The 12,500-nt window shown below is 45.2% G+C and overlaps 1 long non-coding RNA gene across 1 annotated transcript; it reads right to left on the bottom strand.

Annotated features, from left to right (window-relative positions):
- Positions 1-1,072: 1,072 nt before the first annotated feature.
- LOC147012298 (uncharacterized) lies at positions 1,073-2,347 on the bottom strand. The gene is made up of 2 exons (XR_015051551.1): positions 1,991-2,347; positions 1,073-1,393 (listed from the first exon to the last, which is right to left on the bottom strand). It is a non-coding gene; the product is annotated as an uncharacterized LOC147012298 (long non-coding RNA).
- Between the last annotated feature and the right edge of the window lie 10,153 nt (positions 2,348-12,500).

Raw genomic sequence — 12,500 nt, 5'->3', positions numbered from 1 at the left:
CAAATGGGGATATTTATTTATAATGCAATAATGGGGAACTAGGGAACACAGAAGAGCATAACTATACTGAATATAAGAAATGCAATGCAATATATACAGCACACAAAGCACTTAACAGTTTTCTACTTATTAGACGGGCCCATGGACAGACACACATACACCCAAGAAATGGTGGCCGATGCCTTTATTGCGGACTTCAGCTCGGAGGGACAGGTGAGCTGAAGCCCACGGTCTGTCTTGAACCTTCCCACCTCGTGTGGTCTTCAAGCTGTTCGGACTGGGCACCAGGGAGGGCGAGCTGGACCCAACCACCGCGAGCCGCGATCCTTTCCGAGCTCCGGCGGATCCCCTCGCGCTCCGGAACACGTGCTGGTGAGACAAGGCGCCGATCCTTCCTGACCCGATGCGTCGCTTCCCCAAAGAACCACCGACCAAGATGAAGCCAAGAAGTCGCACCAAGCCGGGAACCAAGCAGAGACCACGAAGAGCTCCACGAACCAAAAATAACCAGCCGAACAAGACCAACTCACTGAAACCAAGCAGAGGGTTCCCTTCTTATTCCTCTCAGGCCCACCTTGCTTCATTCGCCGTCGGTGGGGGCTGCCGCATTCCATTCCCCCCCCCCCCCGCGAGTCAAGCTATGCCCATATTAGGCAAGGAATTTGGTTCTGAATCTATTCTGACACACCCGCATTTCAGCGAGCGTGCGGAGGATGCCGGGAGCAGAGGGTTTGCTGTTCTTCAGCGTGTCCGCAACCAATGGGCATTTTGCGGCTGACGTAGAAGATGAGGTTTTTTTCATTAAAGGGGAATCCTAACTATAAAGATAAATCGCAGCGCATGGACATTTATTTACCCATTAGACAAGGGGCGGGAGCTATCTGTAAAACTAATCTATTCTCTGGGTTGGACATCTGGGAACTTTGCCGACCCATAATGCAATGTCCATATAACAACGCTGGCGAAGGGGAAAACAAAGTACCTCGTTCGCTCGGATCGCCCTGCTATGTGTTGCAACGGTGTATGTAGCGCGAGCGCTATCGCACGGCACTCGACTCGTACCTGTTACAAGTTTGTTTCTTTCGTAGCCTTTATTACACATTATTATTTGCAACAATGCCGAAAAGTTGCTGTATTTTCAGTTGTACTAATAACAAGGCAAAAAATTCAGAACTCTCCTTTTATCTCATACCAAGTCAGGTGACTGAACCAGAGAGGAGACTTCTGTGACTTAGAGCCATCAATCGTGGCATCAATTTCTATCAAATGTTAGAGGCTCTAACATGGTTACCTCCAACATTTTTGTGTAGCACAGTCTGCTCCCAACCAGAGACAAAAAAATTGTGGGCTTCCAGTGATCGGTAGTTTTTCATTGCCTCATGTGTAAACACTCCTGAGATTAAAAAGAAAAATATATTCTGTGGTTAGTTATTAAAATAGTACCAGAGTAGTTAAGCGACGGTACATCCCGCAAAAACATTAATGCCTTGGCCCTTGATTGCCATTAATAGGATTAGAACTTGCAAACTAAATGCAATGACAATGTGTCGGCCTTTCCTTTAAGTTCACCGCAGTCTTGTCCTCAGGCCAAGGCGCTTCAACTCAGCAGCCACAAGAAATAGCCACGCACTGCTACATCATTACAAAACGTAGAGACACACAGGCACACATGCTCACTCACATACAGCAACGCTCATACACACAGTCATGCACATCATTAAAATCAGGGATAACACAGAATTTACACAACATGAATGTGAGCAATATTTTAATCATTCACTGACATTCTTGCTGGGTCAGTGAGTGACCCACAACTAGCACAGATGACTCACCATCACACAGTACAGACAAGGCAGGTCAATTAAAACTATTAGGAACTAGCCACGTCAGCTCGGGAGTTCATAAATAATTGAAATAATATATTAACGCTCCAGTACAGTAATATTAGATAATACACAGTTAAAACTCGGTTTAAAATTGAATCACATACCTGGTGTCTTGACTAGATACGTGTAAATACCTCCCGGGTATTGCACGTTCGGCCATTCCTTCGGGTTGTCGATCCTCGAATAACCGGGGTACTGGTAGGGCCAAGAATCAAGGCCAATTAACTGTATTTTGGCTCGATATCTGGCCGATGCATCACCTCACAAATGTTCTATATATTGATATGACATCGCAAACACTTGGGTGAACACAATGTATCAACAATTTATCTGAAATACATCGACAGAAAAAATAAATAAATCACTCGGCTTTGCGTGCAAGTAAAACCACGATGTCCGTGAGTCTGCGATCGGTGCTGCGTTTGTTTTCCCCTTTGCCAACATGGCGGTCGCGTTACCAAGCGAAGTCACGTGACTGTGACGTATGTCCGACCTCAAGAACAGGACCTGTATGTTGTGTGCTCATGTCTTCCAGATTCGCAACAATATATATATATATATAAATATATACATACATACATACATATAGGCACATAAGCAGTACGCATGTTTTCGCTTCGTAAACGCAACTCGAGCTCATTCTTATTTTCGTGAGCGATGAAGGCAACGATCTGTTGCCTATACACTGCTCAAACGCTTGGAGCAAGATCACCTGTAAGGTGGGTACTCTGCAATGATATTAATAATGATAAAGATAATAACACGACCCTCTGGCGGTTCCCACAGGGAGCGGGTGCTTCTAGCTTTATATCATTGGTAAAAAGGTGTGCATGTTATTATTTATATTCAAGCCTCGTTGTACCTTTTTTGGACGTGTCTTGGACTTGGGGAGAATCCTATACATGGTTCTGAGAAGTTTTTGAATTTCCGGCGTTCAGTACCGTACCAGAAAGACCGTACCAGTCTTTCCTTCTGTCCAATTTTCATTTTGCAATCGATTTGTTTCCATGTCTATTGATCAGGTTCTCTCTCATTTATACTTATCCCCTATAGAGTCATAAAAACAAAGAGAATGTAACATGCAACGTTTATATTTAAAAGTGTAATGTACTCGATAGACAGGGACGAAGGCTCTGAAGTGGGAACACCAGGTTTAATTCGGCCACGGGCACAGCATGGGAACATGGGCGGGTCACATGACTCTGCTTAACCACGCCCCAGTACACCCATGGACCCATGCATTATCATAAACTACTGGTACATCTCATCCCCCCCCCCCCCAATTTTTTTTTCTTTACTTTCTTTACAAATCAAGATGCTCAGGAGGCTTACAGACATGAGCTGATGTTCTCAGGGCTAGTGGAGGGCTGTCCTTGCTTGGAAATGCTGTGGGTTTCTCAATAAGGGGTACAGGGTCAGGAAGGAGTTGAGGTACATTAATGGGTGAAAAACTTTCATGAGAAAACACCTCAGGTTCAAACGCAGGTGGTGTTGATACAGGAGTGGGTGACGAAGGCACTTGAGCCGGTTCAATGTTTGGCTCCCCACGACGTAACCCGAGTTGGTCAACATGTTTACGCATGGATCTACCGTCACCCAACTTCCCAAGAAACATCATTTCACCAATGTTATCGATAATGATGCCAGATAATCACTTGGTTCCACATCCGGAGTTCAATACGTGTACTGGATCATTGATCTGGAAGTCGCGGTATGCAGATGTTTGGTCGTGATTACGTTTGTGTTGATACTTGTTATTCTCGACCTTGACCGTGAGGTCCGGGTGCTCTAATGACAACGGTGTTGTCAATTCACGACCCATCAGAAGCTTGGCAGGTGATGACCGGTGGTTTGATGTGGTCTGCTGCAGTAGTTGAGCAACACATGAGCTGGACGAGATTGAATGGAGCCTTCCTTGATGCGGCTTAGACCATTCTTGATGATCTGAACAGCACGTTGGGCTTGACCATTACTGGCAGGTTTGTAGAGGCAGATGTGTCGTGCTTGATGCCATTCATTTTACAAAAGTTCTGAAACTCTGAACTCGTAAATGACGATCCATTATCTTACGCAATGGAGTTTGGAATACCATGTTGTGTGAACATTATATGTAGAGCTTCAATTGTTTCAGCAGAGCACGTCAGCAGAGTACATTTCCTTACCCGGGCAGTAAACCAATGAATAGTCATAACCGGCAAGGGTCAGCACCTAATGTTTTACACGACCTTATGATGTGGGAAGCATGGCTCTGGTTTCTCCCAGGAGACCGAACAAGGGTTTTGTGATCGTAACTACAATGGTAATAAGTCTCAATGGTAATATGTGTTTCAAAGACATATTGGTGTATCTTTAAGGTGCCCCAGACACACGCTAATGCCTCTCGTTCCACTTGAGCAGAGTGACGTTCAGTGTCAGATCAGGTTCGTGATGCATACGCAACAGGCTGGAGATTACCGGCTCCGTTTGTTTGCAACAATGCCCACCCAATGCCATATGAAGAGCTATCACAACTGAGAATAAGTTCCTTGGATGGGTCGTTATGGACAAGTAATGGCGAGGAGGACAGCATGGCTTTAGTGGCCTTGAACACTCTTGTTTGGGCAACTTCCCATTTCCAGACAACGCCTTTCCTGAGGAGAAGATGCAGAGGCTTGACAGTTGTGCTTATTTGAGGCAGGAAATTTCCAAAGTAGGTCAGCATACCCAGGAACGCACGAAGTTCTGAAATGTTTTGTGGCATTGGTGCATTCGCAATTGTTTCAACTTTGCTCGGAGAGGGCAAAATGCCTTGACAGGAGATTTGATGACCCAGGTTTTCAACTTCACGTGCCATAAAGGTACACTTCTCATGCCTTAGGCATAACCCAGCTTGTGACAGCCGATTGAGGACTTTGTTTAGGTTCTCGAGGTGTTCATGTCGTGACTTGCCAGTCACTAGTATGTCGTCCTGAAATGCCACTGTCTTTGCTACAATTTTCAACAATGTCTCCATCTTGCGTTGGAAGATTGGTTCAGCAGAGCGTATGCCAAATGGGCAGCTGTTGTACATGTAGAGTTCTCGATGAGTGTTGATGCATGTATATGGCTTGGAATCATCATCCAGTTCCATTCGAGCATAGGCATTGGTCAAGTCAAGCTTAGTAAATGTCTTGCCATCCATGAGAGTGGTGAACAGGTCCTCTGCTTTGGGCAAAGGGTAGCCATCCAGCATTGAATAGCGGTTGATCATCGTTTTGTCGTCCCCACAAATGCGCACTGTTCCAGCTGCTTTGAGTATTGAAACAATAGGTGCTGCTCAGTCGGAGCCCTCGATTGGTGAAATGACGCCCTCACTCTGCAGGCGGTCAAGCTCACATTCCATCATTGATCACATCATGTAGGGCACAGGTCTAGCCTTATGGAACAATGGCTGAGCATCTGCAGAAACATGAATCCTCAATTTGGGCCCTGTAAAGGTGCCAGCACCATCGCTGAACAGTCCAGGGTACTTGTTGAGCACGGTATCGTATCCAGCTTCAGAGTTGGAGACTCTGTTTACATCACTCCAATTTAGTCTGATTATTCGTAACAAATATTGGCCGAAGAGGGTTGGTCCTTCATCGCGCACTATCAGTAGTGGTAGGACATGAGTGCTGTTTCCATATCCTACAGTTACGTTGGCTGAGCCAACTCCAGGAACCACTTCCTTGGTGTATGTTCTCAAGTCAGTAGATATGGGCCGGAGTGCAGGAGCCTTTCTCGGAGGGAAGATGGAGGTGAACTTGCTCTTGCTCATCATTGAGCTGGAAGCGCTGGTATCAACTTCCATCCTCACCAGAATCTTATTGATTGTTACATCAACTATAATTGGAGCATCAGAGCTCTTTGTTCCAACAGAGAAAAACCTCACGAAGTTCCTCACTTGACTCTCGGCTGCAGGCTGTGCTCTGTGACCGATTGTCCACTGCATCAGGATTCAACCCAATGTGATAAGCAGGAGACAAGTTCTGCAACTTGGATCGAGAACAACGACACTTCAAGTGTCCCCGCTTTCCACAGTTGTCACAGATATAATTCCTGTCCCGACAATGGAAAACGATGATTACCACCACAACGCCAACAAGTTACCCCAACCTTCCGGGTAGATTCAGAAATGTCAGGAGGTGGAGGTGAATTTGTTGGCTTGCTCAAACACTTTTGCTTGTAGCCAAAAGTTACCTTGTTAACCGATGGGTCCTGCTGGATAAATTTTGACTTGTTAGAGATCACCCGCAGGCTCTCGGCAGTTTGCATACTGCCACGCAGTGGCTATTTCCATGACTTTACCGAAATTAGGGTCGGATTCAGTGAGGAGTTCCCTTAGAATTGAGTCGTCATTGATGCCGATTATAAATAAATCACGTAACATCTCTTCGAGTTCATCTGTAAACTCACAATGTTCATCGAGTTGGCGTAAATCAGCCATGAACTCGGATGCTGACTGACCATCTTGACGATGGTGGGTATAAAATTAATATCTCGAGATGATCTTACCCGGTTTTGGGTGATAATGTCTTTTCACCAGATTGACGAGCTCTTCATACGACTTGTCAGAAGGTTTGGCTGGGGCAAGAAGATCTTTGATGAGGCTGTACGTTGGAGCGCCGCATATGGTCAGTAATACAGCTCGCCACCTTTCAGCGTCCTCATCGGTGTCCATTTTTGTTTGCCACGAAATACTGCTTCAGATGATCGGTATGGTCTTCCCAATCATCCCCCACTGCATATACTTGCAATATGCCGATGCGCAAAGACATCCTTGTCGCCACTGTAATGTACTCGATAGACAGGGATGAAGGCTTTGATGTGGGAACAACAGATTTCATTCGGACATGGGCAAAACACAGCACAGCATCGTAACATGGGTGGGTCACATGACTCTGCTTAACCATGCCCCAGTGCACCCATGTATGCATGCGTTATCATACACTACTGATGCATTTCAAAAAGCATGGTTAATTACAGCATAGGTTAATGAATGGATATACAAGGTTGGATGATGAGGAAGTCCGTGGACTGCACTGAACAAAAAGACAATCCTGAACGAATGAAACAAATTTCCACACCCATTTGTTTTTGCTTTGTCACTTTAAGGGAACAATAGTTGCTTTATTCTTCTATGCACTTTTTTCTCTGCAACAAGAGATAGATAGCTCCTTCTCTTAATCGATAGAATGTGCCAGATTTAGGACAAAGTCACTGCTGTCGAAGGAGTTCCTGGACAAGGTTACCTGCGTGGTTTGGTTACCCCGCGTGATCTGGCTGTGCTGGGTGGTTTGGCTATGCCAGGTGGTAGTTTGGATATGCCGGGTGGTTTGGCAACCTCGGATGGTTTGGTTGCGCCGGATGGTTTTGTTGCGCCGGATGGTTTGGTTACGCTGGGTGGTTTGGCTACCTCGGGTGGTCTGGCTACCCTGGATGGTTTGGTTATGCCGGATGTTTTGGTTACGCCGGATGTTTTGGTTACGCCGGATGGTTTGGTTACGCCGGATGGTTTGGTTACGCCGGGTGGTTTGGCAACGCAGGTTGGTTTGGCTACCTCAGGTGGTTTAGTTACACCGGGTGGTTTGGCTCCGCCAGGTGGTTTGGCTCCGCCAGGTGGGTTGGTTACACCAGGTGCGTTGGTTACGCCAGGTGGTTTAGCTACCCTGGATGGTTTGGCTATCCCGGATGGTTTGGTTACTCCAGGTGGTTTGGTTACTCCAGGTGGTTTGGTTATTATGCCAGATGGTTTGGCTATCCCGGGTGGTTTGGTTACCCCAGATGGTTTGGTTACACCAGGTGGTTTGGTTATGCTTCAAAATAGTCAGTTCGGGAAGAAGTGTGTAATTTGTTCACAATGCAGGCAATAACTTGCTTACTCTTTACAATAGACAGTTATGTTGGATCTTTAATGCCCGCAACATCCAGTGCTGGACAAAGGGTCTTTCAGCTGAATGGCCATCCGATGGATGGTGCACACTGATGTATCGCGCTGCATGCCTCACACCATGGTGGCAGTTTATAGCTGGGTCAACATTCAAAACCAAGTTAAATGGCTTAAAGGTGAGTACGCAGACCTCTTGCGTACCTTGATTAGCCGCAGATTACACTGGGGAACAAATTTTTTCTTATTATCTGTTGCATGAGATTTTTCAACTTATTCTATGTATTTTTTCAACACTGATTTCAAATCTGAAATCGGTTTTCCTCTACATGCTCGAGTTTTCATGAAATTTGAAACTTGCTATTTTCACAAAAAAAGGACACCCATTGCTATTTGCACGAGGGATAACTTGAGAACTCGGGGTGCGATTTCGGACTTTAGTGGAAATATACGATGCCTAAACTGCTAAATAACTAGAGACCGTATTCGTTTTGCTACTAACGATTTGCTGACGATTTATTTGACATCAACTTTCTTTATCTTTATTGATATTTATTTATCTTTATTGATATATATTCTTTAACTTTATGTTTTTCTTGTTTCTTATCTGATCATGGCTTCTTCAATAAGACATAAATGTGTAAATAATCCTGATGCATTCTGTTATGTATGTGGCTGCTACACACTACTTAGTCAAAAGCGCAATATAACATCGTTTGTAAAGCGTACCTATAAAGCCTATTTTGATGTTCCCCTTGGCGACCAAGACAAGAAATGGGCTCCTCATATTGAATGTCATAATTGTGAGAAAATGCTTCGTGACTGGACAAAAGGAAAACGAAAGGATCTGCCTTTTGGAGTTCCCATGGTTTGGCGAGAACCCAAGGACCACGTAACTGACTGCTATTTTTGCCTGGTCAACACAAAGGATGTCGGCAAGAAAAACTGGCAAAAGATCTCCTATCCCTGTATTCCCTCAGCAATTCGACCGACTCCGCACTCTGAGGAACTCCCCGTTCCAGTGTTTAATGGTTTTGTCTTATCTGAAGATGAAGGCAGTGAACATGATCAGCAAGAGCACGAGGGTCGTGATGACAGGCTTCAAGAAATGGTTTCAGAATCCGAAGCCTCCTCATCTGATACCAAACAGTCGTCAGCCCCTCAGCAGTTTAGCCAACCGGAATTGAATGACTTAGTGCATGATTTGGGGCTCTCCAAGAAAGCAGCTGCGGTTTTAGTCTCCAGGCTGCAAGAAAAAAAATCTACTTGACCACTCTACAAATGTTTCATATTTCCAAAAGCGGGACCAGATCTTTGTCACCTTTTTCTCAGAAAACAAGCAGTTTGTTTACTGCCACGTTATCCCAGGTCTTCTCAGGCAATTAGGTGTTACTTCGTATAATCCAACAGAATGGCGATTATTTCTGGATACCTCTAAGCGCAGCCTCAAGTGTATTCTCTTGCTCAATGGCAATGTTTGTGGAGTGGTTCCAGTTGGTCACTCATTGCATTTGCGAGAAGAACATAATGACATAAAAATGGTCATTGACTTACTCAAATATCACGAGCACAACTCGATCATTTGTGTGGACCTGAAAATGGTCAACGTTCTCCTTGGTCAACAGAAAGGCTTCAATAAGTTTCCATGCCATCTCTGCATGTGGGACAGCCGAGCTCGAGAGAAACACTGGATCCAGAAGGAGTGGCCCATCCGTGAAACTCTGGAAGCAGGTTTGCCAAACATTGTGAATGACCCAATCGTCAGCCGAGAGAAGATCATTTTTCCCCCACTCCATATCAAGCTCGGCTTGATGAAACAGTTCGTGAAGGCATTGAGTACTGATGGTGAATGTTTTAAACATATAGTTTCTACTTTTCCTGCTTTGTCTTTCGAGAAGATCAAAGCAGGTGTGTTCGATGGACCTCAAATTCGTGCCCTTGTACGTGATGAGGAATTTGTAAGGAAGATGAATGACAAGGAGAAGACAGCGTGGCTGTCTTTCATCGTAGTTATACAAAACTTTCTTGGTAACAAAAAGGCAGATAACTATGAGTTTCTGGTTACTAAAATGCTGTTAGCTTTTCGCGATCTTGGGTGCAACATGAGTGTCAAGCTCCATTTCCTGAATAGTCACCTTGATCAATTCCCTGAGAACCTTGGGGCTGTAAGTGAGGAGCAGGGAGAGCGCTTCCATCAAGACCTCATGACGATGGAAGAGCGCTACCAAGGGCGATGGGACAAAAATATGATGGCAGACTACTGCTGGAGCATCAAACGAGATTGCCCTGTGGAAGTCCACAAACGCAAGAGCTATAAGCGCAAATTCTTGCCTGAATAGGACCTATTTGAACTTTGCATTCCATCCTTATCAATTGTTCTGAATCACCTATCGTCTTTATGTCGAAATATATGTTCATTTAAATTTGCTTTTAATTCAAATTGTAACTTACCAAATAAATGTTGATAATGGTGAATTGCATAAAATCTAGAGCTTACAGAGAGAAACTAACTTCAGATTTGAATTCAGCACACTCAAATTAGGTAAGATCAAGTGCTGGTACCAATGCAACAAAAACTTTGTTCCCCAGTGATCATTCCAAACTAGAAATACAACCAACCTCTTTTCTGACGGGAATATTAGGGAGGGGGGGAGAGCAATGCCTCACCCTACATTACTATACATTCTGGGAGGGGGAGGGAGCGAGAATTCGGAGGTGAGAGGTGGTGGTGAAGTGGGGAGGGGGAAGGTGTTTGGGTGGTGGAAAGTATGAGTGGAGGTGTTCTTGACTTTCGTTTGGTAGTGGGACTTGTAAAGGGGGGTGGGAGGGGTATTACATGATTGAACAAAATGAGGTTTGTTAATACAGCACATGGAGACCACCCGGAGATGCCCATCAGGGGTTAGGGGTGGAGAGGGGAGGGGTAGGGAAGAAGGATGATGGATGGGGAAGGGAAGGCAGCATGATGGGAGGGGAAGGGAAGGTAGCGTGAGGGGAAGGGAAGGCGGAATGAGGGGAAGGAAAGGCAGCATAAGGGGAAGGGGAGGGAAGGTAGCATGAGAGGAAGGGAGGGGAAGGGAAGGGAAGGTTGCATGAGGGGAGGGAAAGGGAAGGGAGGGGAAGGGAAGGTGGCGTGAAGGGAAGGGAAGGCAGCGTGAGGGTAAGGAAAGGCAGCATGAGCGGAAAGCTGCATGAGGGGAGGGGAGGGGACGAGAAGGGAAGGGCAACAAAATTCCCTCCAACAGCAAACGTTTTCTTTTTAACCACCGGTTCTATGTAAAACTGGCTGGGCGTATTTCCAAATGGCGCGATCTACCTGACAAAGGCCTGCCTGCATGCATGCTTGCACGTGCAGTGACCTTTGCATCCACTCTGGTTGGCTCACTCCAAATCTTATTTGTAGATGCTACACCATGGGGAAGCCATTTTAAATTCAAAACTAAACTGTCGGTCCTTTACACTCCCCTTAACAGAGGGGAGGCGTGGGGAGCAGGGGCAAGGGGGGGGGATATATATATATATATATATATGTATATATATATATATATATATACACACATATATAGTTAGATTTACAGATACAAATACATAGAGATATTATTTCAGGGTGAGGGTCGGTAGAGGGGTGAGAGGTGAGGGAGGGAGGATTCCGGCAGATGTGACATTCAGTTTAATGTCGAGAGACAACACACATAATGATGAATCACCCTGCCTGTGAAACACCGGGATGGCAGTTTATAGCTGGGTTTGGATTCAAACCCAGGCTAGACAGCTTAGAGCGAGCATACCTCTTGGCTATCCTTCTGTGATGTGGCAATTCATTGCTTTGTAAAAACTGAAAACATTTTTTTAATCATTGTAATCATCTAATTTATTTTGCCTTCCTAATTCGGGAGATGTCCCCAAGGACAACCGTGCTGTGGTATCGTCATTGAAGCTTAAAGAGTGCTTGCCAGGTGGCTTAACCACACGAGCAAGCACTCAAATAAAACGGTTGAATAAACTTTTAAAAACAAAACGTTTAATTTTTTTTTATATGTATCTATCTATGTCTTAGTGACGGGTCGATAATGAGTGAAGACCATCCGAGGCACCGCACGACCAAACGCAGATGAATGGGCCCTGAACTTTGTTCAAGTTGATCAATATATTCATATGAGTGAAAATATGAATATTGTAGAGCGCTCGCCAAGTAGCTTAAGCAAAGCACTTCAACATAATGGTTGAGAAGGAATGGCTGGCTTGGCAAGCGATTTGCAATCACCGATTGGTCATATAAACTCCCGATGTGTGCCCCGATTAGAATAGGTACACCTTATCCCTGCGTGTTGAAAGAGGTGACTAAAGGGTTGGCGTTAGGAAGGGCATCTGGCCATAAAAAAAACATTTCCTCAAAGGAAACCGTGATTGTTATGGGGTCTGCAAGGCTAACCCCTGCTCTTGCAGGGGAAAATTGCCTGAAAGTGCTAGAGAGAGAGAGAGAGAGAGAGAGAGAGAGAGAGAGAGAGAGAGAGAGAGAGAGAGAGAGAGAGAGAGAGAGAGACAGAGAGAGAGAGATAGACAGAGAGAGAGATAGAGAGAGAGAGAGAGAGAGAGAGACAGAGAGAGAGAGAGACAGAGAGAGAGAGAGACAGAGAGAGAGAGAGAGACAGAGAGAGAGAGAGACAGAGAGAGAGACACAGAGAGAGAGAGAGAGAGAGAGAGAGAGAGAGAGAGAGAGAGAGACAGAG

Source organism: Eptatretus burgeri, chromosome 15, assembly GCF_056783735.1.
Source record: "Eptatretus burgeri isolate ZD-2024b chromosome 15, Ebu_testis_v1, whole genome shotgun sequence".
In the NCBI taxonomy this organism is placed as follows: Eukaryota; Metazoa; Chordata; class Myxini; order Myxiniformes; family Myxinidae; genus Eptatretus; species Eptatretus burgeri.
The sequence above is the reverse complement of the archived record's forward strand: the minus strand, read 5'-3'. Positions and strand labels throughout refer to the sequence as shown.